Source organism: Manacus candei, unplaced genomic scaffold (assembly GCF_025592945.1).
Source record: "Manacus candei isolate 608988 ecotype Guabito, Panama unplaced genomic scaffold, ASM2559294v1 h1tg000017l, whole genome shotgun sequence".
Taxonomy (NCBI): domain Eukaryota; kingdom Metazoa; phylum Chordata; class Aves; order Passeriformes; family Pipridae; genus Manacus; species Manacus candei.
The window spans coordinates 14271899-14297282 of record NW_026138065.1 but is presented as its reverse complement, the minus strand read 5'-3'; the positions used below and the strand labels follow the sequence as shown (position 1 = coordinate 14297282).

General features: G+C 47.4%; 1 non-coding gene across 1 annotated transcript; it reads right to left on the bottom strand.

Moving 5' to 3' along the window:
* Window positions 1-4154: 4154 nt before the first annotated feature.
* Window positions 4155-4241, bottom strand: TRNASTOP-UCA (transfer RNA opal suppressor (anticodon UCA)). The gene has a single exon. It is a non-coding gene; the product is annotated as a tRNA-Sec (tRNA).
* Between the last annotated feature and the right edge of the window lie 21143 nt (window positions 4242-25384).

Genomic DNA, 25384 nt, shown 5'->3' with positions numbered 1-25384 from the left:
CTCTGAGGTCTGAGGCAAGTCAGCTGGAGCTCTGGGAGTGTGATGGGAGTGTGGTATCTCCAGAGACTGGGTTCCAAACTTTCTTGAGATGATTGTGTGAACAGCACTGTTGACAAAGAAAGAATATCAGGGTAGAGTCTCATGATACTGAGAATGCCAAGTATATATCAACTGTGCTGTGGGAATGTCATTTGTGCCTTATATTCCAATAAAATGAATTACATTTTCTTCAGGTCCATTCCCAAATTAGATGTAGAGAGGGTCCAAACCATCACCAGTGAAAATTATGCCAGTTGGAACATTTTTCTAGTGAAAAATCTGGTTTTGAGAGGAAAGATACTTTCATAGAAAGTGTTCACTGACCTCCAAATGTGCCCCCCTCCTCATAAACCCCAAAGTCTTAAAAGCAAAAGAGGTTTGATTGTTGGCAGTGTGGGGATTATTCCCCTCCCTTTCCCCCAGCATTTTCCAATGGAAAATATTCAGGATTTGGGTTTTTAGCCCTTTGCTGAAATGTCAACATTTTCCAAAGGGTGAAGGAGGGGAAAAGAGAAGAAAAGAAAAACATGTTCTGACCAGCTCTAGTCAGAGCCAAATGGCTCAGTCCTTGATTTGGTCAGGGAAGCATGCTGGAGGGGAGAAAATGGGAGTGTCTTGGTTCCACACATAGCCTGGCTGGGCTGAGGGCTGCGTATCACGATCCATTTGTATGAGTCATTACGGCCGACATTTCACCAGGAGAGCATGTGTAGTAGCTTTTAAGCACTCCAGGTCAATATGTTAGTTGCAAGCACTGCTGTGCTGCTTGCCACGGCCACTTTGGCTCTCTGTGCATGTGTGGGATGTACACAGGTACATTCTGTTCAACTCCTCCAATATTTCCATGACGTCTTTGTCTCGCAGAGACAACAGTAACCCCTGGCACCCATCCAGATCTGAAAATTCAGTTCTCTCCCATTCATAAAAGAGGAGAAAGGAGAAAAATGGCATGTGCCTGTAAACATAAATGATTGTCTAGATCCTCTGTCTGGGTGACACTGTCTTGTCCTCTGCAGTGCTTGGAATTTAGCCTTTGAGAGCTCAGGCCAACTATGGACAGTCAGGTTCTAGGTAGGGAGAAATGCTGGAAGAGCCAACATAAAGGCTGCTAACCTGCACATGCACATACATGTGCCATCCTGCTTCTTGGGGGAAAAGGAGTGGCTTCATTTCCCAAGTACTGCTGATCCCCAGCTGTGTGCTCAGCCTCCGAAAAGCTGTCCCAGCAGTTGGGCACCTTCAGACCTGAGGAAGATCAGAGCCATCTCTGCTCCTGCTTTTCCAAGGTGTCTCCCACAGCTGCAGAGGGGGAACTGGTAGATGGATGCATATGCAGGCTAGGTCTTTGTCCCCCTCTAGTGACTCAACTGCAACAGAAGTTTTCAGAGTCCTACTTCCTCCAAGCAAGATGGTCGTTTTTCTAGGCCAGGATATTGAATGGTTTCCTTTCTGAAGGCCAGTAGGACATCTAAACACCACTGGCACGTCACATATTTATACACACTCAGACATTATCCATTACAAATGTAAACAGTAATTTAGGAGCCTGACTTTCTGCCCCAATGGGCCACGTGTGCCTGCTTTCCTTCCATGGAAGACGGCAGTCACAGGCTTCAGATGACAGCCCATGCCTGGTCCTCCAGGAGACCCAGCTAGAGCCACTGTTACCAGTGCAAAAGCACATGCTCCCAATCTCTTGTAACCAAACACTTGCTGAGTCACAGCCCAGTCACCCCGTACGCTTAGCAAGTCGCGTCAGCCATCTGTCACCAGCACATCCTCCTCACCGTACTGTGACTCCGTGGGGAAAACAACAGGAGGCAGATTATGTTTGGCTGAGGAGCCAGGCTCTCGTGCATCTTGGCTCTGAGTAACCCCTGGATTGCCTCCTAACCAGCAGTGAGGCCTTTGGCTCCTCTTAATTTGGCCCTTTGTCAGGGAAGAAAGTGACATTCAGGTTCAAACACTGGAAGCTTTGCCTGACTAATGAGTGACTCCAAACAAAGCCGACTCAGACAAGACATGGATGGCATTGTGCAAAATGTCCCTCCTACAGACAGATCATCTACACAGGCCTCCACACTGGAGGTGTGTGTGTTCTTCTGTGGTGTTCTTCTCCAACCAGTGTTTAAAAAACAGCACCAAAATATAGGGTGCTCTGTTTCTTAAGGCCTTGTCCCACCTACTGTGTCAGCTAAAGCTGTGAGAGCAGCCTTGCCGTGTCTCCTGTCTTAGTGGACACCCGTGTTTCCTGGGGTTCCCCCACGTCCTAGAGGTGCAGCCCTGGACAGCACAGCCCAAAAAGATGGGATTGCTTCCTGCCATGCGCCTGCCTTACCCCTCAGATGAGGCACTGCCCAGGTACAGGAGCCAGATTGGGGGTGTGTAAGCATCTTGAGTAGGGATCCACAGGGGATTTCACAAAGCTCTCCCCACTTACCATGACCTCCCCAGCGGGGGCTTGCCAGCCTCCTCTGTCATGTGCTTGAAAGTCTGTTTTCCCTATCAACTCCCTGAGGGACAAATCAACCACACCAGCAATCTGACCATCTTACTTTATCCTAAGGCAATGAAAGAGTGCAGAGTGGACGTGGCCTTTTTGTTCTGGAGGAAAAAGAGTGAACTCAATGCCAAGCACAGATCCCAGGCTGTGTAGTTCAAATTGCGCTCAGAGTACATAATTCCCATTTGTGTTTGTGTGCACGCAGGGCAAGGGTGGGGGCCGGCTGGGAGGGGGGGGTGAATATAAGAATGTAATTGTCATAATTTAATCCAAAACTACTTCTTGGAAGGAAAAAAAAATCAGGCTGACACAAAACAGCATGTTCAGTTATAAACACCACATGAAAGAGCCGTATTATGTTCTGCTTGGTAACTGACATGGAGTGCTAGCATTCTCAGCTGCCCACTACTGGGCAAAGGACTTTCCAACTCTCCCCCTCACCCCTAAAACACAACCCCCCAGCCAAACTGCGGCTCAGATACCAATTTCTGAGGCTGCAGAGAAGTTCCACATTGACAGTTCATTATGGGCAGGGGAGGCTGGCTGGTAGGCAGAGCAGCATGGAGCAGATAGCCATCTGGGACTTGGGGCGCTCCCAGCTGTGCCGGGGAGGGCGCACGCACATCTCCTGCAAGGCCGCAAAGAAGTTGGCACATGCTTCAGAGGGGCTTTTCCCCCTAGTTTTCCCATAACGGGACAGCATATTGTTGGAACGATGTGCTTTGCTGGCACCAAGGCTGCTCCTCTCTAACCGGCTCCGGGGTCTGCAGACTCGAAGTAGTGGCCATCGGGAATGGTGTCAGGGCTCTCAGTGCCCTTCCCTTCTCCTCCCAGGCCTTCAGCTGGAGTGACTCATTCTGTGTAAAGGAAGCACAGTCATTCTGGCTTAGATCCTCAGGGGTGCTTACCTACTTAACTCTGGATGGCACTGCATCTCTCAGAAAGCACCCAGGAACACCAGAGATCTGATAATTCACTCAGTATTTCTTCTGGAAATCACCAGGCAGAATCACCCTTCCTGCCTGTGGGGCCAGGAGATAAAGTCAAAAAGCCCTCTCAACCCTTGCTGTCCCCTGCAGTCCAAGTGGTTGGGGTCTCATCTTAATGAGAGGCTCAACAAATCATCCACTGGAGTTGTTGCAACAGGATATCATGAAATAAATGCCTTCTGCTTGAAGAATATGTTTTTTAGCTTGATGCTAACCTTTATTTTTCATGGGGCTGGGTGACATTATTAGCACCCGTGCCTACTGCTGAAGTGAAGCATCTTTTTTGTGGTGTGGGTGGGAGATGGGTTATCGTCAATATGGAACAGAGCTAGAGAATGGCTTCTGTTATTTACTTTTTTCTGTTCTTGTAGGATGTGTGACACTGTTTAACAAAGATATGCTAAACAGAAGAGAATCCAATTAAAGTGTAGAATTGTCACCCAGGCACCCTTGGGAGATTTCCCTTCCTTTGGCTGTGCCCAGCACAGTCCAGTGATGTGGGGGAAAAGTGGAAAGAGTAACCAATGTGGGCGGGTCTGGAGGAGGTGGAGTGTGCTGTGTTTTGCCTCGGGGTCCGGCTGAGGTGAAAAGGTGTGCAGCGTTAGCGCGCTGGCCTTATTTGCCGCCCGAAAGGTGGAATTGAACCACTCTGTCGCTAGACAGCTACAGGTTTGAAGCCTGCACCCCAGACCACTGAGGGTCATCCGGGCAACTTTGGGCGTGTACAGACCCCGTATATAAAACCCCGCCGCTCTTTCATCCTAAAGTAAGGGTGAGGGGTGCTTTCCCTCAGGATGCACCTTCCGCTCTTTCCTGAGGGGGTACCGCTCCGCATTAGCGACGGCGCGGCGGTGGCGGGAGAGGAGCGGGAGGTGCAGCCCCCGCCGCCATCCCAGGAGCACCCTGCGCGGTATGCAAATAAAGGGGCGTTGATTGGCTGCCCGGCGAGGGGCGGGGCGAGAGGCGCGCCGGGAAGGGTCCCGGGGCGGCGGGTGAGTCACGGCGCTTCCCAGAAGGAGCGGGACCGTCCCGCGCCCTTCCCGGATCTCCGGGGTCCCTTACAACACCGGACGGGGCAGCTTGTGCAACAATGGGGTCCGCCCCCGGCCGGGCCCCCGAGGTGTGATGCGAGGAGACCGGAGCAGTACTGCTCGTTTTGAGCAGTACCTCTTCCTGGGGTTTTTTCTTTTTTTTCTTTTTTTTTTTTTCCCTCCTGTGGGTAATGCCAGATAACTCTGGAGGATGTGAATCTCCCATGAGATACTTCGCAGAACAATAATATCCTCTGGGAGGAAATTCCTCCCTGGCCCCCAGCTGAGGATCAACTTATGCCCCAAAGTATGAGGATTGAAAACACTTGTAATTTTATCCTAGCGAGTGTAACTATAGAGGCTATTTTCATAAACCCTTAAAAATTACTCACTTATTTGCCTTAAGAGATTCCTCTGAAGCGGAGCCATTTCTGCAAATGGATGTGGTTTCTAGTGATTTTTAATTAGATAATGCTTTTTGGTGTAAGCAACAAATGAAACCATAGGCCTATTCCCCCTCTTGCTCGCCCTGGGGAAGCTGAGATTCAAAACTGCTCTTTGGTGGAGCAGCACCATGGTAGAGCTGGTACGGAACAGAACCAGAGCCACAGCCTGAAGCTGGGAGCAGTTTTGTAGATGTCAGCAAAAGAAAGCAAAAGGTATTTGGTGGGGCAGCGCCATTCCCACTCACACCCAGGAACCCTGCTGGGCACAGCTTTGCTTTCAGTGCGTGGCTCCAAGTCATGACTTACCCCCTTGGAGCTGAACCAGCTCTGGTATGATCTGGCACTCTGACTCCCCAGCACAGACATGAGAGTGTTTGAGGCCTTATTGTTTGTAGTGAGCAGCTTTTTTAGCAACTTAAATTTTCTTTAAAGAGCACATTTTTAGCTCCAATCCAGAAGCAGGTCTCTTATCAGAAGGAGCTGGTTTGAGAGTTGCCCCTGTGCCAATGCCAAGCAGAAATTTTTCTTCCTTTCCTTGGTTTTTAGGAGTCATGGTGCCCAGTACATTCCTTTCTCTTTACCTGATACTTATCCCAGTAACAGGTGGTGTAATCTAGCAAGTGTCTTTTGTGCATAAAAATGCACGGGGTGAGGAACTGGGGGTGTGCATGGGAGGAGGTGAAGGGAAATTAGTCATGGGGAGGAAGAGAGGAAGAGGTTAGAATGGGGGTTGAGGAAATCAGGTGGCTGCAACTATCCCTCAGGCTTCTAACCAAGCCCATCCTGACGTTTGCTGGGAGAGACACCTCAGCTCAGAGATATGCTCCTGTTGGCCCAGTGGCATGTGACCTTGCTGACTGATTCAGGCCAAAAAAGAATGGCTGCCAGGGGTCGGAAGAGACATTCCTAGCTCCTGTACTTCACGTTCAAGGCTTGGCTTTGACACCACTTTCACTTTCTCTTTGCTTTCCTCTCTATCGTCAACCTTTTCCCGATCTCTCTTCCCCTGCGGCACTTCAGGGGAAGGCTTTTTAGTTTGACAATGCCGCTTTCATCTTCTCTCTTTTGCAGCCTCTAGGATTTTTAAGCAGAGATGTCTGTCTCTTATGCCTCATCATCAATCTCCCTGTACTTTCCAGAAAAAGACCATGCCAAACACTCAAGTCCAAATGAAAAATAATAGCCAGGCAAAATAACTTCTGCTGAGTAACTGAAGGATCCATCAGAAGTGCCAGCTACTAAAACTTGCCTTATTCTGTAGTAAAGGGAGATGCAGAGATAATGAAGGCATCAGTTTCTAAAGATCAAGCAGTAGAGGAAGGTGCCTGAGAGGGTCAGCAGCAACATAGGAAACGATTCCAGACCTCGGAATTGATGGCAAAGCAGTAACAAAGAAGTTGTGAGAATTTTCTCCTTGACCAGATGCGAGTCCGTCTAGGTTCAGGTCTGCTTTTGGAGTTGAAGCTGTGCTAGCTGCTGACTTCCCTAGCAGGGGTTGAAAATAACAATTCCAGGACCTTTGCATGTCTGGTTTTTAAAGGCCTTTGTCAGTCCTGACCAGAAGGGACTGCAGATGACTTACTGTGCCTGATGGAGGTGCCGTTCTCCTTCTGTGGGGAATGGGGGGACACAGGGGGCAGGTACCCATAGGCAATACTTGGTGCAGTTACTGCAGCTGCTGCTCAGTGTGCCTGAGAGGGCCCAGGCCTGATCAGGAATCAGTGAGTAGACCTGGATTCTGGCTGCAGGCAATGATCATCTTATAACTTCTAATGAGATTTAGAACACTACCAAAATATGTGTATAAGGCTACAAAAAAGGCAAATAGGTAGCTCCTAGGATTTTTGAAAGCATGTAAATAAGGATACAGATATGTTATTTGAAAGGCTTCTCAGCACCTGATTTGCCTTTAAGCATTTCTTGGAAATCCTGTAAGCATTCAGCTTCATCTTTAGACCAAACGTCTTTGAAAATCTGACCCTTTGCCATTAAAAGTATAGAATAAATCTAGTTTATCAGCTTAATGAAGGAAAAGCTTGCTCTTAATTAAAGCATTTCTCAGTGTCTTTGGACCTGATTCTCCACCTTATGCAGAGAAGTACGCTGTGCCAAATGGGTGCAGAGCACTGCCAATTTAGGTTTGATTCAATGCCCATTCAAGTTAATAGAAATCCTCCCACAGAAATCAATGGGATTTGGTTCAGGCCCTAAAGTCAATGGGAAATTCTGATTTGGCAGTACTTTATGCCCATACTGCACCAGTGTAAGTAAATGTTCAAGGTACAAAGCCTCAGAGAATTTGGAAGGGGCTTTATAAGGAACTGCTGGGGCAGACTGTAGCCTAGGCTATTTGAGCAATTTGCAATGCCTAAGACTGTCCAACTGCGTTAAACAAACCAGTCTGAACTTTTCCCATTCATTTTTTGTAGCACTCTTAGCACTTAGCAATATACTCTTGATTTTTGTATTGGGTTGGGTTTTTTTTTTTTTGTCCCAGGCTGACAGAACAGAGAAGCATCTGCAATGCTTTGTTCTTACTTCTTTTAACCACCAGAATCTGATTTGTGTCAGAAAAGATAAGCCTAGATCCCTACTGTATTAAAATAATTATTTGGTGTAAGGTGGGGGATGAGGAGGGCTGTTATTCTTAGCAGCAGCAATGAAATTTCAGCAGCTGATGACGTCAGTGCTAAAATGTCAGTGTGAAACAGGCTGGAACAAATTAAGAGTGTGGTGTCGTCACTGTGAGAGCCACGCTGCCCTCCAGAGGGACTGTGGTTGGATGCTGCAGATGCAGTTCAGGAGATGGGGGGACAGAGGTTTGTGGGAGCTTCTCAGAAACCTCAAAAAAAAGCAACAACAAACATCTCAGGACCAGAAAGGTCAAAGAAGATGCTATTTGAACATTCCTGCCCATCTCATGGTGTGAGCTCACAGCAAGGGAAGAGTCATGTGTACAAACCAGATTCCAGGAACTAATACAGAAAAAAAGGACAGAAACCAAAATAATATTGACTATTTTCTAGTCACTTAACAAACTGGGCTAACTCCATTTCTGATGATACTTCTATGACTCAAATTGAAGAGAAATTTGGCCTGAGATGACTGTTGTCATGATGTGCTGCTTAAAAGAGGGCAATGTGCTTGGAGTAGAGGTGATAGTGAGGCGTTTTATTACTTAACTGTGCTGTTGCATTTGAAGAGTGCCTTCAGGCTATCAAAAAATGCTGAACTCAAGGTACAGAGAGCTTTAATCAAAATGGGGTAAAATTCCAAATGCATTCATGCTTGTCCTCAAAAAACTCGGTCTTGCTCATTTTTTGGCTAGTCTCAGGTTGTGTTGTTAGACTTGACCTTGTGTCAGCACAGGGCACGGATCCTGGCTTAGAGTTGGTATCTTGAGGGTCCTTATATCTTGGATCTTGAGCCCTCCATCTTCTTGGTCCAGTAGTTGAACTGCCTTGTCTGCAGGGGTCTTTGTCTTGTTGGGCTGTGGGATGTGCTGTGTTGGGGGGCTGGTAGGGGGGGTTGGGACCATCCTGCCTTCCATTACGGAGACCTGCAGTATTTTGTATGGAAATGTGGGAAAAGTCAACATTCCCTGGATTAGTGTTTCTAGAAAACTAATACAGGTAACAAAACTGCTCTGTGTTGTTTCACTCCTTTCTAGAACTGCCTGTCTCGTCGCTGCAGGGATGGATGTGGTTACAGCAGACAGAGGAAAATCCACTGAGACGTGTGCTTATCTATCAATTGTACCAGCTGTTTCTGGTATGCAGCAACTGACTGACCACAGTAAGGAAACATGGATGTAATCAGTTAGCAAACCGCTCCTTTCTCAGCAAGGATGATAAGGATTGTTGGCAAACCCACAGAGAGTTACGGGAATAGAGGAATTGGTGCACTGAAGTCACTTCCTATCACCCGGGAGTCCCTGGGCTCAGAGCATTGTTTGCTTTCCTAGTATGGATCTCGGTGTTTGTCTGCACTAGTTCAGATCTATAAGTGCACTCACCCTGTCCCGGCACACAGAAGCCCACTCAGAGAGATTGCCAACGCAGTCTTCTGTCTGCCTCTGTGGGAAGGATTCAGGCTGCCTGTGAGCAGAGAGAGTGATTCTTTACTACATCTTTACACTGGCAAAACACCTTTCTGCAGAGGTATTTTGAAAACCAGGCATGACTTAATCAATTCTGGGAAGAGGCATATGCCAACAGAAACACTCTTTTGCCAACACAAACTGTGCTGCCACTAGAGGAGTATCGGCAATCCCACTCTTGTCAGCGTGGGGCCTCCACTTCACTGATTAGGTGCTGTATGGGTGGACAGTGCAGGAGGTTCCCAGCCAGTGAGGTCAGTGCTGAGGTGAGCCCCTTCTCCCTCATCTCAAGAGGAAGTGGTGGCTGTTTCAACTGCACCTGCATCAACAGAGAATTTACAGAAACTGGAGGTGAGCTCCTGAATGCTCAGCTGGTTGCTGTTGCAGTCTGTAGATGGGAAAATGATCTGCTGCATTGTACGTGGTCAACACAGATTTGATGATACCTTGGCAGTATCTGGTGTCTTCTCTGAGGTCTTGACAGCCAACTCCAAGAGGGCTTCTGCTGCAGCCCTGCGTGCAACTAATTGCAGCCTAGCACTGAGGTTAGTAGAATGCCACTAGATCAAAGCTTCCTTATTGGGAAGGCTGGAGAGCATTGACAAGGATGAGGCAGATCCGGTGCCAAAAAGCATTGTGTTGCCTTGATGTCAGCATTTCAGGTCTAAAAATGTGACTTGTAAAAGCAGGGGAAGCAAAAGGTTGAATGCTACCTGCACTGCATCCTGTTTAGCCAGACTCTGAGGATATAGAAATTAAATGTCCACAGAAGGAAAAAAAGTCTTCTACTTTTCCTAGATTTATTGGGTGGGTTGTGTATGTGAAATTGAGCTCTAATACAAATCCCCAGTAGACAGTATTTTAGACAGAATGGCTTTGTTCTGAATGTGTTTGTAAATATGTCTATATTTTTAAGACCTACCACTGTAAGAGACCCAAGATGATCTGTGATTTCTGCAATCTCATCAAAGAGAGCAAGTGAGTGATTCCATGCGGTGGAGACATACAGCCCATGACTCATAGCCCTGAGTCACAGCATTGGGACACTTCAGCATTCAGAAACACTAGTAGTGACAGAAATCATGATGATGAGCAAGCAGCTGTTACTCATTCTCAGCTGGACACCATAAGCATGTTTGTACCAGTCAGTGTGGCTCTGGCTCTTCTTTGTTTCCTCCTGCAGACCTGCAGTCATCTGGATAGCGTGGTGACATAGCTCACTTAACATTTTGCCTCTGGGCAAGGGATGATCAAGTCTGGTCTTTGGCTCCTAAAGTGTCCTGCTTGACTCTATTAGGCTCAGCATAGAGTTTTCATGGCAGTTTTCACTTTAGATTATTTCCTTATCTCTGGAGATCAGCTCACGTTACAAACGAATGCATTGATCATCACATGGGGTTAGAAAGCATATCCCTATTTACTACTGATGGGGTGGGGGGGTGGGCTGAGGCACTAAGCAAGTAGGCAACTTGCTCTTAGTGACAAAGGAGGTTTGTAGCAGAGCCAGGACAAAACCACAGGAGCCTTAAACTACCTCTCTTAATCTCTAACAACTGAACCGTATGCTCCATTGCATTCATCACTTCCTCATGAGGTGGCAGTTTGGATGAGAACAAGTGCCCAGGAAGTCACCCTGTTTATTCTGTCTCGGCCTCTTAATGCCTGTGGAACATTTTTATTGAATTCTTTTCATGGCCATCAGCTTTGGTGCGGGAAATGATTCTGAGAGACAAAGACTCAGTTGTGTGTGTGCACGTGCGTGTGGGGTTGGGAGAGGGGAAGAATAAAAAATCCATTTCCAGATGGTTGAAAGGATGCATATCACTTTGCTATTGGCAAAAACAACCTCTTTCATTTTCAGGATGTGTAAGTCACAGAATTGCAGCTGGAAAAAAACAGGTAGAAAGGGAGGCAGTGAGGTAAAAATAAGAATTACTAATGAAAAATAACCCAGCTGATATTTGAAAATCTAGACACTTCATTTTTATGTAAACAGGGGGGAAATGTGCTTGCTGAGGAGGATCTGTATAGAGCAGGTCCAAATATGTATCATCTCATTTTCTTGTTAGCTTATTTGCTTTGCATTCCCAACTGTAGCCTCACAGGAAATTCAGTCCCTGGCAAGCTTCAGCTCCAGACAGGAAACGTTCTGAGGAATTTCTTCCATACAGGTACTATATTTGCTTGGAGGGATAACACGGTGGAGATATTTACCACGGCTGGATTTAGCTAGCAGGATATTATGCATGTTGATGGAGTTGCTGGGAGTGATTTCTGTCTGCAACCACCAGCATGCCATGTTTAAACAAATCGTGCTGCTCTGCCTGCCTGTGTGAAGATTTGCATGAGATCTGGGCCAGATTCTCCCTACTCTGACAGCAGCACAGCCCAACTTATGTCAAAGATATTTGCTGACGTCAGGAAATATCAGGATCAGGCCTGTGCAGCAGGTTTTTATCACATGACAAACTTGGTCTTATCCTATTTGCATGTACAGATACTTGCAAGCATTATTTTGATAGGACTGACTGGAGCGGGGGCAGACTTATGCTGGGTGTGCAGATAGGTGATGGAAGGTCTTTGCTCTTGCCTTTGCTCTCTGAGGGAGAGGCAGAGGGGGAGACTGACCACTACCTTTCAGAGGAGTGGTTGGTGTTGAGTGTGGCCAACTGAGACGCAAGTTTTCTGCACCTCTTGGGATGCTTTCCTACCTTTCACTGCAAGTTCAGAGCATGCCTGTTCTGCTTATTAGTCCAGAGGAGATCACAACAGTCTGAAAAACAAGTGCCATAGGTCCGCCAAGGCCACTTTGCTGGGTAACTTCAGCATCATCGGTGAACAGTGATTTGGTAGGTTGAATAGTTCTTGATGCACCCAAGAACAATATCCCTTTCTTATCAAAACACATCAGTGCTTTTGAGTCTTTAATGGAGTTCTCAGGATACCAGGTGTGAAGAGAAAAGAGTGATCAGTCTGAATTATTGTCTTGCAAGAGAAACGTGAGGGTTTAAGTACATGACTGGGAACAATCCTGTGCTGGCAAGGAAATGGACTGCATGACCCATCTCAAAGATCTATGATTCACTGCAAATACAGAGAGCGAGCATGAAAATGTGTAGGAACATGTAGTGGTACCTTGCCTGCTATTGCAGCGCAGCCTCCAGCTAGAGACAACCCAACCATGTTTACAGGTGTGCTCTGGGAACAGGTTTTTTCTGTGGGGAGCTGTGAAAGGCAGCAGAATGCCTTCAAAGCCTTAAAGGTCTCTGTGCCACCATGCCAAGCTGTGGAAATGTAACTGTGTGTGCAGGGCTGAAGCATGGATTTTTTTAAAGATTTTTTTTTTTTTTGTTTCTGAGGCAGGAAGCGCAAGTGCAGATCCTCCCATTTAATGCTATGGGGGGAAGAAAAGATTCACAGACTCCCCTGCAGTGTTAGTGAAAATGCAGCTTTGGCCTTTAGTGCCCTTTGTTACATAAATACAAGTAGCGTAGACATATTAATCACCCTGCCATTGAGGGAGGAACAGAGCAGCAACCTCAAATGCCACCCACTCCCCATTCCCGCTCGCATTTGATGTTGCTATTTTAAGCCACACATTATTTCCTGCTGTGATTTTATTTTTTTTACCCAGCTTCTAATTCTGGCTCTGAGGTAAGCTGTGACATACGTATCCCTCCTCTCCCCCTCCCCGCTTTCCTCCTCCCCCAGCACCCACGTCCTCTTTATTGCTGTCTTTTAGAAATTTTCTCTCTCGTAAGCATCCAGGTCCCAGAGGTTAGTTACCGAATGCCCACAAAAAATGTGAAGAGACTGATCTTCTTCCTGCTTTTGGACTTCAGTGCAAACAATATTGAGGTCATGGTTTGCAAGGCAGACTGTTTTGAAAGTGCTATTCCCCTGTTCCTCCCTCCTCAGAGAGGTTAGTGTTGTAGAGAGGATACTCTGGCTGGCAAGGAAGGCTGCTGCTCAGCAGCTAATGATGGGCCATGACCAGTGTACTCTTCTGCCAAGAAGGGTGTTACACCAGTGGCATGTGTTTTGTGGTGCAGAGGAGTTAGGACAGAGCTCAACTGCTTGACAAGGGTTTTCCCTCCTGAATCTGCTTCTCTGTAAAGGCAGTCAGCAAATTTCTAGCCCCCAAGTAGTTTCCCCCACCGGCAACCACCTCATCCTGCCTGTGCCAGAGCACAACTTCTGTGTGTCTCATTCTGCTGCATCCACGTGTCTCCTGTGGCTTGCAGCTGCCACTAGGTCAGCCCTGAGGAAGGCTGTAACTGCGTCAGTCTAGGGCAGAAAAAGAATGGAGCCTGCAGTTCCAGGAAGGGCCCGGTGCACCAGGCAGCTGTGGCTCATCCCCTGCGTGAGAGTGTGGCTGAGCACTGATAAGAGCTCTGCCAAGGTAAGTTTGAGCCCTAGGAGGAAATCTGAGGCCTGCTTCTGCACCGCAATTGAGGAACATTACAGGTTTATCCTCTTCCACACCCACTTGCCCCTTCCCTCCCTGCCAAGCAACCCATCCTGAAAATCTCCTCTGACTGGATGTTTGTTGCTGCAGATGAATACCTGCTAGCGTAAGAGAGCAGGCTGGGTGGCAGCAGGCTGCTGGCAAAACCCTGGGCCTCGCTTCTGCATTCAGGGAAACAGAGGCCTGGTGTATATATTTCACACAAACAATCTCACGCCTTTCCCTTCCTGTGAGTTACTTTTGGAGCTGCTGCACGTGGCTCTTGTCTCTGTGGTACGAGCAATAGCTGTAGGAAATCCCAGGCTGGGTGTTTACGTGTTCTTTATCCTCCCCTTCCCCAGATGGGGATTCCAGTTATGCCCTTTCTGAGATTCCCGGAGAGTGGGAGAGGCAGAGAAGTTGAGAGCAAGAAGCCCTTTCCAAGTGGTTTAATGTTAGTTACAGCCACTGGAAGTCTTTGCTGTGCTTTCACTAGGATTGTTACTTTATTTCCCCAGAGAAGGCTGCGGAGTCACATCCCTTCCCAAGAGCAGGCTACACACTAGCGTTGCATGCTCTGCTGCTTGTTCGAAGCAGTGAGGACAGCTGGGCAGCTGTCCCGTCACAGGCCAAGCCATGGTCCTCTCATCCTTGCCTGCAATGAGCTTGCAGCTGAATTTAGCAAACTAATTTGCAGTGGATTGGAGAGAGGGGAAAGAGGTGGGCTCATGAATGGGCGTGATCACACCAGAATGAAATGACTGTTTTTTCAGCATACTTTGTCGCCATGGGCAGTTATTTTAAAGTTCTTGCAGAATAACTTCTCCCACAACAGCAATGCTGGAGAGTTTCCCCTTCAAGATGGGGAAAAAAAGGACCTCAAAAAGAATTTGAGTAAATTGGCTTCACAGAAAATGACCCTGCTCCCAAGTGTCACGCCCAGTGCCACGCAGCAAGAGCCAGCCAGAAGCTGACAGGTGTGTGTCCTGCACTGGATGGTGACAGCTCTCCAAGCACTGATGTCCACGTGATAGCCAGTACTGCCATCCTTGCTGGTAAAGACTTGCAGCATCTTGATGGGGGTCTGTGCAGTGGAGGGAAGAGATGACTGGGCATGGGGGCTCAAGGAGGGAGAAGAATTCGGTTTATGCTGAGTGTATATGTTCAGTTTATGCTGAGTCCCTCCCTGCTTGCCAGGACCATCCAGCAGAGACCAGTGCTGTCTAGGCTCTGGTGGTCACTGGAACAATAGGAGCACTGGGAAAGAGCCTGTTGTTTACAGATAAAATGGCTGTGGGGTAGGGGTAGCTTAGGGGCACTGGTGCAATAAACCGTATGTGTCATGGCATTTGAGGTATGTGATAAATAACCCATTTTTTGAGCTTGGTCAGGCTGAGTATTGCAGAAGCAGAAAAAACAAAGAAGTTAAAAAGCCCAAACAATCTTGAATACCCACAGTTTGGCATCTGGGAATGGCACAAGATGGCAGAGATTCCATGGCCTGTGGACTGGCTGATACCATCCATGCAACCCAAAATTCTTTATTTTCTTTCAGAGCTGGCCTTTATGATCAGCCTTGCTGTCTGGCTCCCTGGCCAACTCACAGGATATGGATCTGGCAGGAGCCCTGACTACCTGGAGAGCCCCCTTGCTGACCTGTTGTTCCCTGTCCTGGTAGCTCAGACATATTGTTCCCTGTCCTGGTAGCTCAGACATAGCTCATCTAGGTCAAGAAATGCAGCTCAGGAAGACATTCCGTGTGAGCACTGATGAGATCTGCTCTTCCCAAGGCCCTTCAGCCGGGCTTGCTCCTTTTTCTCATTCCACACACGGTTTAAAAGACTGTGTTTGTAAACACCAGCCTCTGACTCTCTGCCTCCAGGGCTCTGGGAGGAAGGCCAGGGAGGGATCTAAGAGACAGCAGACAGTTTTAAGAGGCAGTGGCGTCCGATTGCTGTGGTGGAGAGGGCACGCCTTGCAGTTAATAGCCATGGTGTCGGGAGTCACCTACAGTACTAGCAGGTCTCGGCATTATTTCATGGTTCCCTGAGGCCGATCTTGGGTTTTACTGAAATGACCTTTTCACATGCCAAGGTAAATTCTGTGCCTCTCAAGTCAGCTCTGCCAGAATCAGCAGGGAGTTAGGCTGTGTTGCCTCAAGTGTATGTACAAGATTAGTGTCCTGTGATGACAAATGCCACAGTGGACATGTGTTTGCATTTGACACAGCACTGGTTAAATATTCACTCTGTTCACCCTGTTCTTCTCATTGATCGTTCCAGAGACCTTGGCCACATACATGGACCTGGGCACTCCCATCTTACTGGGCAGACAAGGGCCTGCTGTGGCATAGCACCCGGTTGTTGAATGCAAGCCAGATGACCTACAGTCCGAGACTCACAGTCTCCCTTTGCTTTATTCCTTTTCAAAAATTGGTCAACAAGTGCCATTGTTTGGCATTGTGATATTGTGGAGCAGTGACAAAACTCTTCTGTTGAGGGGTAGAGCTGGGCCCACCTCTTTCCCATCAGCTGCAGCACTTGGTGGGCAAGGAAGGCAAGGAGAGATCTTCACCCAAGCACAAGTCTGAGCTTGTCTGTATGTCCAGAATTGCTTCTGTCCACACACTTTAGTAAAAGACACATTCATACACAGATTTATCTAGAGCTGCAAAGCTCACAGGAAGGTGAGAGCCAGTTCTAGCAGAGCATGGAGCATTAGCAGCCAGAGCACACATGGATATCTAGTACAGAACTAAAGCTGGGAAGTAGCCAGAGGTCCAGACAGGCTGTACAGTGGCTGTAGGGTTGCCCTCACAACTCACTGCACAGATGCAACCTCTGTGCCCTGCATCCTGAAGGCCTGGAGCTGGGATGTCTCTTGTTTTCCACATGCAGGTCCTCTGGGCTCTGAAGGCTTCACACTGTGTGTGATGTCTTGTACTTGGGTGATGTGTTACACCTGTGCAAAGGACTCCATGGCTCCCGTGGGAACAATGTGGGAGGTCAGGCCTGGCTGGTGGGGCTGAGAGAGGAAGAGAAAAGCTGGTGGCTCCTTTAAGGGAGGAAACCAACAGGACTGCAGGGAAGGAGCTCTGGAAGCTGTGTTTTTCTCTCAGCGCCTCAGGGGCTGGTTACTAAATTTGGTTACTGGGCTTAAATAATGCAGCGTGGCAGAGCCCAGTGGGTTTGAACATTGTCATATCCACATAATCCTCTCCTAGGTGGCAGAGATCTCTTGTTCTCTGCCGCTGCTATCTGCGCAGGAGCTTACATGTGATGTGAAACATCATCTTAAATAATTATAACTAGGAGAGAAGAGCCAAAGCTGCAAAGTCCCATCAATTTCCACTGTGCTCTGTCTATCTATGTAATTTCTAAGATGCCAATCACCAAAGCATCCAAGCACTGTCTAATCTGGATCTGAATTCCCTTGGTGCTTATGGAGGCTTGAATCCTAGCGTTTTGTGTGAGCCCATCTCTAGCAAGCATAGGGACAGAGCTGCATACTGTGAGTTGCATACTGAAGCATCCTATTGCTTCATGATTAACTGACCAAATACCTGGTTGGGTTGGAGAAGTCAGGACATCATGGTCACCCCTAGCCCAGGAAGCATTAAATCCTCTTTCCATTATTTTGGCAGAAGGCAAGGAAAGTTTACCAAGGGAGGGCAGGGAGTCACGGTCCCCTACCCAGTGTGTTGTCTACCCTCCAGGTCACACGATGTGGAAGGAGAGGCAGATCGGTACAGCCAGCACAGTCTGTGCACCAGGGCTGCATCCAGCTCGGGGGCAAGAAGGCCCTCTGCCACCCCTTGCTGTAGATACAAGCCTCCCCATGCAGAGACAAGAGAGAAGCACAGGATAGGAGCCAGTGACCTGGCTTTGCACCACGCAGAAGGAGAAAGAAAACGATGCACCCAGCTGCCCTCTCAGCTGACCTATTGCCCCACACTTCCTGCTGACTTTGTGTAACAGATTAAAACCTGCCAGATGACCACTGAGGGCTAACACAGTGAATGTTAACAGTGACAGAGGGACTTGCTGTACTGGACATACTCACCTGGAGTGAAATGAGATTAAATTTTCCTTCATTCCCAGTGAAAGAGTATATGTTTTTAGTGAGAACCTGCCAGGTTCAGGCAATGCCATAACAGTGCAATTACTTTCTGTCCATTGGGCTGCGCTTAGGAGAAGGGTCTCTCTTAGCCTCTGCCCACAGTATCCCCAATTTGACATGACACTTGACAGTAGGTTTCATGGCAGAGGATACTTAGCAGTTACTGGGAGAGAACCTTTCCAAATCCTGTTTGTAAGCATCACATTTCAGTCTTTACAAAAGTTCAGGTCCTCCCCACCCTCCCCCATGGATCAGCCCTATCCCCTTCCCCTGCAACTGCTGGACTATTTTTAGTGACATTGAATAAATACATGTTAAATCTTTCTCCATTAGCGACATATCAGAAATTGAAATGGCATTAGCTGTAAAGCCTACAGCAAAGCCAGCTTCATCTAGGGCACTTGCAAGTGTTTACCCAAGAGGCCAGGTACAACAATACTAGCATTGCTTTTCCTTCGATCCATCCATGTTCTCTGCACACCCTTTCTCCTCTAGAAATACTAATGGCACCTTCTGTTGCTGTTTACTCACAAACTATCCCCAACCCTCCCAACATGATGCTTAGGAAAAGTCTCCAGGTTACAAGGTTTTATCCTCTCCAGTCACATGCTAGATATGTCCTCTCCATAAATCATATCAGATTTCTCAAGCCCCATTGTAAAAAGCTGTTGAATTTTTTTGGCCCTTGTTAAGACCACTGCATAGCAACTCCAAAACTGCTGCCACAGCTAGGACTTGGCAGGTAGGAGTCTAAGTATATCAATAACTAGATTTTCCATCCATACCCACAACTGCCGCCTTCTACACAATCTCCACTCTTCCACATACATTGGCTCCTCAGCTAAACTTCACATCTGACTCTAAGCCATGCCCACTCTGCCAGTCATCCACTCCTTCATTTCAAATCCTGTTTCTTCCTAAACATCCTGCCTCTCCCCCATTGCCTTTGTTGCTTCAGCTTTCCCCTGCCTTATGTTTCCCCTTGTCCTCCTGACTACCTATCCGATCCCCTTCCTTCCTTCTTCCCCTTTTCAATCTACCCTGCTTCCCACTCTGATCTGTATTCCTCAATAAGAGATGGACATCTCTACTGTCTCTGGTGGTTCAGGCAAATGGCTTGCATATTCCCTGGGCTGCCCAAGGCAAGAGCTTGCTCTCCTTTGCTACTATTTCAGGGACATGGTATGGATCAGCTTGGCATCCAGAGCTTGAGGAAGTCTACAAAGAGCCCACAGTATGTGTAGCTTAACAGGAGAAGTTCAGTTCAGAAACTCTGCCACAAAGGAGCAATGGATAATGTGAAGCTTGAGATGAAAGAAACTGAAATGCTACAGCTATCAAGCAAGCCAAAATATTTATAGCTGTGATTTGCAGCGTGGCTGATTGTGCAGGGCAGGGAAAAGTCTACCATTACCTACCATTAAGGAAGAGGGAAATTGCAAAACAAACATCCCCTTTGGATATTTAGGAGCACGCCCAAAAAATTAACGTTGATTATATCTCCCTATTAAGAAGCAAGATACTAGCTGCTTTAATTAATAACGTGGGTTCAATTGCCTTTTTGCAAGTATCAGGTGAGACATCAGGTGGTGTTCCCAGTGACATGAAGTTAGGCTCTTCTGGTTAGCAGGGTAATCCTGAGGCCCTGCTCTTCAAAGGTATTTAGGTTTCAGGCAGCTGATGTTATTTAGATGCTTAAACCTTTTAAGGCTCTGAGCCTTAGGAGCTGGGAGGTTGGCTACAAAACTCCAGATTGCCTGGTTCAAGTCTAGTCTACGTCAGTCCTGATGGATAAATGTTACTGTAAGGTATCTGTGAGATGTCAGCTCTCTCCCTAAGGCTGGATCATTCTGCAGTTGCCTGATGTAGCCTCTTTGTGCCTTTTGTTTCTGAAGGAGGGGGTGATAGCTAGTGTCAGACTCTTGATAATGGCTTTGAAGGACCTGTGTAGATCTCAGGTTGTTTTATAGTTATTAATTCATTCAGACAAGCAAGGCTGCTGCTTGATGGGTACTTTGTTTAACTCAGGGAGGGGGGAGGAGTGCGAGGGGGAAGAACACAGGGAGAATTGGTGCCTTTCCCAGACTTGCACAATAGCAGGGCTGGAAATGGGCCTTGTGCAAATTCAATTACTCTGAGTTGCAAGCATTAACTGCTGGGCTGCCCACTTTTTATTGTAGCCGTGGAAGGAGGTGCAGAGAGCAAACTAGCTGCCGTGGTTTGGATGTGGTGCAGATGCTGTCAGATTTTAGCAGTTCAGTGACATTTTTGTAACAGTTCCTGAAGTCACAGCTTTCCCAATACTTGGCAATAAGTAAGGCTTGTGTACAGGTAAGGACTTTTGTTACATAGTGCAAGAAGTCTAATGAGACAAGAGCAGGAGGGAGAGATTGAAGAGCTTGCTTTCTTCACCTCCTGCTTAATTACCACCTGAAGAATGACACTGAACTCAGACCCTTACTCCAGGTCAAAGGCTTCCCAGAGGGAATGAGTATATCTTAATAATGGAGTAGACTCCTTTACCAGACTTGCAACCAGCCCTTTGTTAATGGTAGGATCCTCCCCTCCCTCCCAGCTCAGCACCTTTAATCTCTCTGGAGTCAAACCAAGCTCCTTAGATCTAGGAAAGCAAAGGGACCAGGATTCTATAGTGAATCTTTGAGCCAGGAGAAACAACAGCTCTGATATTCAGGTTTTTCCCATCATTTTACACTAAAAGCATTCTACCATCAAACGGGTGAGCCAAGCTTTTGAGGGAAACCAGGCTGTGTCCTTCCTGCCTCGCGCTTCTCATTAAAGAATAGTGGGCAGTTTGGCCAGAGATTCTTCAAGCAGGATGAGGCTGGATCACACCCTAACTACCCGGAGGCATCAAAAAGCCTGAAGTGCTACAAGCTTTTCTCATGGTCCCTGGGTTGCTCTACTGCTCCCAGCCACCCAAGTGTGGTGTCCAGGGGCTCCCACCAGTCCAGTTCTCCAGAGGTCACATATACAGTGGAGAAAAGGGCAACTACAAGACTTATATACTGTGAGGCCTTCTCAGACAAGGAGGAGTCCTGAGGTTCCAGCAGCGCACAGAAGATGCTGAAATGAGAGCAGAATTTACCTGGGGGTGATGAGTGGGGCTCTGAGGATGACTTCTTGTTGAAAAGTTTTAGAAAGGGTGGGGACTGAATCCACCTGCATCCCACCCAGGATTTATTGGGCTGTGTTACATTGTGTGTGCTGTGCTACTGGGACGCAGAGGACTCTGAATTGTGTGGCAAGGACTGAATGTTTTAAAAGCCATTAAAAAGTATATCAGGGTATCCCCATGTATGTATCTTTGCTGGAGTTACAGACAGAAGGGACATTTCCTAACTGCCTTTCCAGTTTGTGCCACTGTGCCTCTGTACCATACAGAGCTGGCTTGTTGCGTGCCCTTCTGGCTGTTAAGATACAGTGCAGCTGGACAGCATCACTTCATGGTTCTCTTGCGTTAGGTCAGTGAGAGTCTGCTGGGTAAAGAGAGCACCTGAGATGTGACTACACTCTGTGACCTTTGTCCTCAGAATGGACAAAACCGAAGAAGTCTTTAGCAAGGTTTCGTACCTTGGTAGGTCTGGTGGGGCAGGCAGTGGTGGGGTGTGTGTGTGGTGCATGTTGCCTTTCGCTGCTGTTGTGGGCAGAAGAAAGCAGTACTTGCCTTAAGGGTTCATGTAAGGCTTCTGGGGAAAGCCATCATGGGGGGAAGACTCTAGTTCACTGAGGAACAAATAATAAAGGGAGCTGGCATGAACAGAAGGGCCTAAAGCCTTTTCATTATATAGAGAAAACCCTCGATGCCTCATTCCCTGGGGAAGAGCTCCTAGATAGTTGTCAGTCTGGCTGGCCCCTGCCCTTTAATCTGAACATGCCCAAATGGGCCAGGGGCTTTATTTTTGTATTATTGCATTGTCTTCCTCCCACTCACTTGTGCTTTCCTCTCAGATGTGTGTGGCTGCTTTTGATGCTTCTCTCCCCTGTTTTGGCCTCTCTGTTGGGCAAACTTTGTGGTTTGCCACCTTTTCTTGCTCCTTTTTCTACATCTTTGATGGTACAAGAAAGCTTCTGGTTGTTTCTCTGTTTGCATTTCACTCTTCTTAGGGTTGTGTCTGATGTGCTAAGGCAAAAACATCTGAGTCCTTCTGAGTTTTATCTAGCAGGGAATGCTCAGCAAGAGAGTGCAAAGCACAATGTAAAAAGAGGCTGTTCATTCCTTATATTTCTCAGCATAATAAAGGCAAAGATATTTTCTACTAACTTCATGATAAAGCTATCGGCCATATTTACTTTGTTCTTGTCTAGCATGCTTTATCTCACAACTTCCAAGAACCTTGCCACTGTTATTTGTATAAATAAATCTCACATTTCTTCTGTGTGATAGGCATTTTCCCCTATTTTGCAGTTTTGGGAGCCAATAATCCAACCTTAAGAAAGATAACAAGAACCTCACAATTCTGCCTTCCTTGCTTTCATTTAATAGAGTGTTCTCTACCTCTCGTTGATAGGGAATCTGGTTTTCCTTCAGGTCATGATCATAAAAAGATCCAATTGTCACTTTAAACATATAATTAAAGTGTCTTCCTATACAGTGACTTTCATCAGAAAGCACCAGCCACTGCAAGGTAGGTAGGATGGTGCTATATTGAAAATTATGAGGCTCAGAGACTTAGACATTGTCTCCCTCAGGGTTTTTTGTGTGCTTTTTTTTTTGGGTGCTTTTGGTTTTTTGGTGGGGTTTTTTTGTGTGGTTTTTTTGGGGGTTTTTTGGTTGTTTTTTTTTTTTTTGCTAGTGCCACTCCATCCTGTTTTGTGTATCCCCCAAATTTCCCAAGGTTTGCTGGAGGAGGCACTCTCTAGGCAATCTGCACACCTGCTGGCTGGTCACCACAAAGTGACAGAGTTTGTGGCTGGAATGGATTTTATATGGACCTGGTTGGCCAGCTTGGCTGTGTCCTGGAGCTTACAGGTCCACCAAACTTTATTTTTTTTATTTATTGCCTTTCTAGTAGCTTGTGCTGTTGAAATAGGTTACCACCCCTTTTCAGTAAGGGAGAAGAAGAAGTTTCAAATGGCAAAGAAGTTGGGAATGACTGTGATTGTGTTATGTGCCTTTCCTGGAAAAATCCCTTTATGCGATAGGTGGCCTGAAGACACTGGTACATTCGAACTGCAGCTTTTCCAGTAACCCAGCAGGATTTGGTGGGTGGAGGAAGGGGAAGGAACTCAGTGAGCTGTGACAATGGGAAAATCTTGGCAGGGACATGCACACGCAGTCTTGCAACCAGCTCCAATGTCCCAACTGTTACCAGAAGGGATTGCACCGGGATGAGGAATGCTCAGAAAAGGGTTTGTGAAGGCAGCCGCAAACTCGAACCCTGGATCAGTGCGTTGGGATGAGGAGGCAGCCGAGGCCACGCTCCCCTTGGGCTCAATGCCACCGCCCTAGTGTCGTGACAGAAAACCTGGAGATGCTCCATCCCCGCCAAGGGAGAAGGGACAGGGATGGTTTGGTGACGCGCCAGTGCGCGCGCCGCTGCTTCCCCCTGCCGGGAGCGTCGGGAAAGAGCGGGACAAGGGCTTCTCCCGGGAGCTCGGGGATGAGCCAGGCGTCCCTCGCCTTCCGTCCTGCCCCCCGGCTCCCGGAGCCCTCCCTGCCGCCCGCGCGGGGCACGGCTCGGCGGCTTTGTTCCAGAGCGCCTTGCCAAGGCCGTGCCTGCGTGTGACTCCATCCCTGCAGCACTTCCTGCAGGGATATCTAAGACTGGGTCATTTCCTTTTGACTCAGCGGCATCAATCAAGGAGTATATTTCCCTGGCTTCTGGCTCAGGTCTCCAGCTGTGAGGATATGCCCTCCCGCTCACACACGGGCTGTGGGCAGTGTGGAGACGAGCCCCGGGCTTTGGCTTCTCTGGTCCCTTGGCACTGACTGCAGCTGGCAGGGTGCTATTCCCCAGCCTGTCCATTGTGTATGCCCAGCTGGTTTATAGGTGTCGGCATGGCTCGTGGGCCAGGCAAGTCAGCTCCAGCGTCCTGCTGAGCAGGCTTTCCAAGCTCAGACTGCTATGCCGAAATGAAAGATCCACGGCACAGAGCAAAAGGCTTCTGTGACCATCCCAGTGTTGCACACACTGCACAGTCAGGTGCTGAGGCAGGGTATTTTAGCTAAGGCTGATTCAGACACCTCTGGTACAGTGAAACATAACCTAAATCCAGATATTGTCCAAACTGTTCAGAGGCTGTCCTCTGCACCTAAGATGTGCACAGTATATTGTTTTATATGAACAATTTATATGATACCATTTATATGGACAAGTTGATATGAACAAAAGGTTTCCTTTTTTACAGCACAGGATTTTGACTTTGTGACTGAGGCCCTTTCCTGTAAAAGTCAAGACCAGCTACTGCTCATGCTGGAGCAAAATCACTGCGTGGATGGAGGATGCCATCCTTTCCATGGATAAGCAGAAGTGGTCCAAAGGCTAAGCCTGTAGATAAATACCCTATGCCTTCACATGACTTGTCTGGACTAGTCTTAGGGAAAACCAGCTATTACTGCCAGGAGAAATCAAAGTGTACTTTGTAATTTGGGACACACTCAAGGTCCTGTATGTGCTACAGGAATGGTCCCACAATTGCTGTGCCAATCCCATCATCCCTGTGTGTCCCATTTGTCCCTGCAAAATGACATTGTGTGACTGATGTCAGGCAGACAGGACAGACCGATGGCTTCCAGCTCTGAAGAGCAGCAGAGTTGTTTACCACGAGGAGCAGGTAGAGCTGGTGATTCAGGTTCCTTTCTGCCAAGGTGGACATGAGATGCTCAGTCACAGGAGAGTCCTGGGCTTTACGCTGGGAACTGCCAGATTATGTACAGGATAGACCTGAGACAGTGTTAGAGATTCACGGCAAACCTCAGGAGCAAAGGCAATCTCCAGACAAACACCTCTAAGCATGGGCAAATACTCACTCCAGTTGTGCAAATGAATGTGAAAATTGCCCCCAAATGTTTCCAGTTGTTCAGAATAAAATTGTAGTGTCTGAGAAGCTATAAATTCACGTTAACCTGGAAGGGAGGTATGAAGACACTTGAAAGTAAGAACTGCTGATGGCTGGTCAACCAGCAACATAAACATCTATCTGCCACACTTTTGTCAAGAAATTCTTCCTGTGTAGACCAAACTTGATCCTTGTAAGCATCGGTATAAGGGCCAAATATTCTACATAAATGTATATTATGTAGATAAGTATATATATAATATAGATGTATATATGGATAATATATGTGCACACAATAGGATTTTAGGATTATGTCTGTATCAGCAAATCTGTATCTGGGGCACTACAATTCCATTCTCTAGAAATTAATAACTGATTCCTGTTAATTTATTCCTGCCATGGTTTTGGCCTATGCCAGTTAACGCTTTTCCAAACAATTCCCAGGCATGACTGAGGGAGTTACTGTGGGCCAGGGGCTGTTCCAAACAACTACTTGGATCCAAATAGCCCTGCTTGTAGGATAAAAGACTTTAATGTTACTGGTGCAAACCATCCTGTGCCAGGGCTCTCAGTGCCAGGGAACAGTCCTGGGCACGTTTAATTTACTGGTATAGACATAGTCTATGAGCCCAAGGGATTAGGCAGGGTTTTAAGGGCTGCATGCCTGGACTTAGATACTTGATTTCTCCCA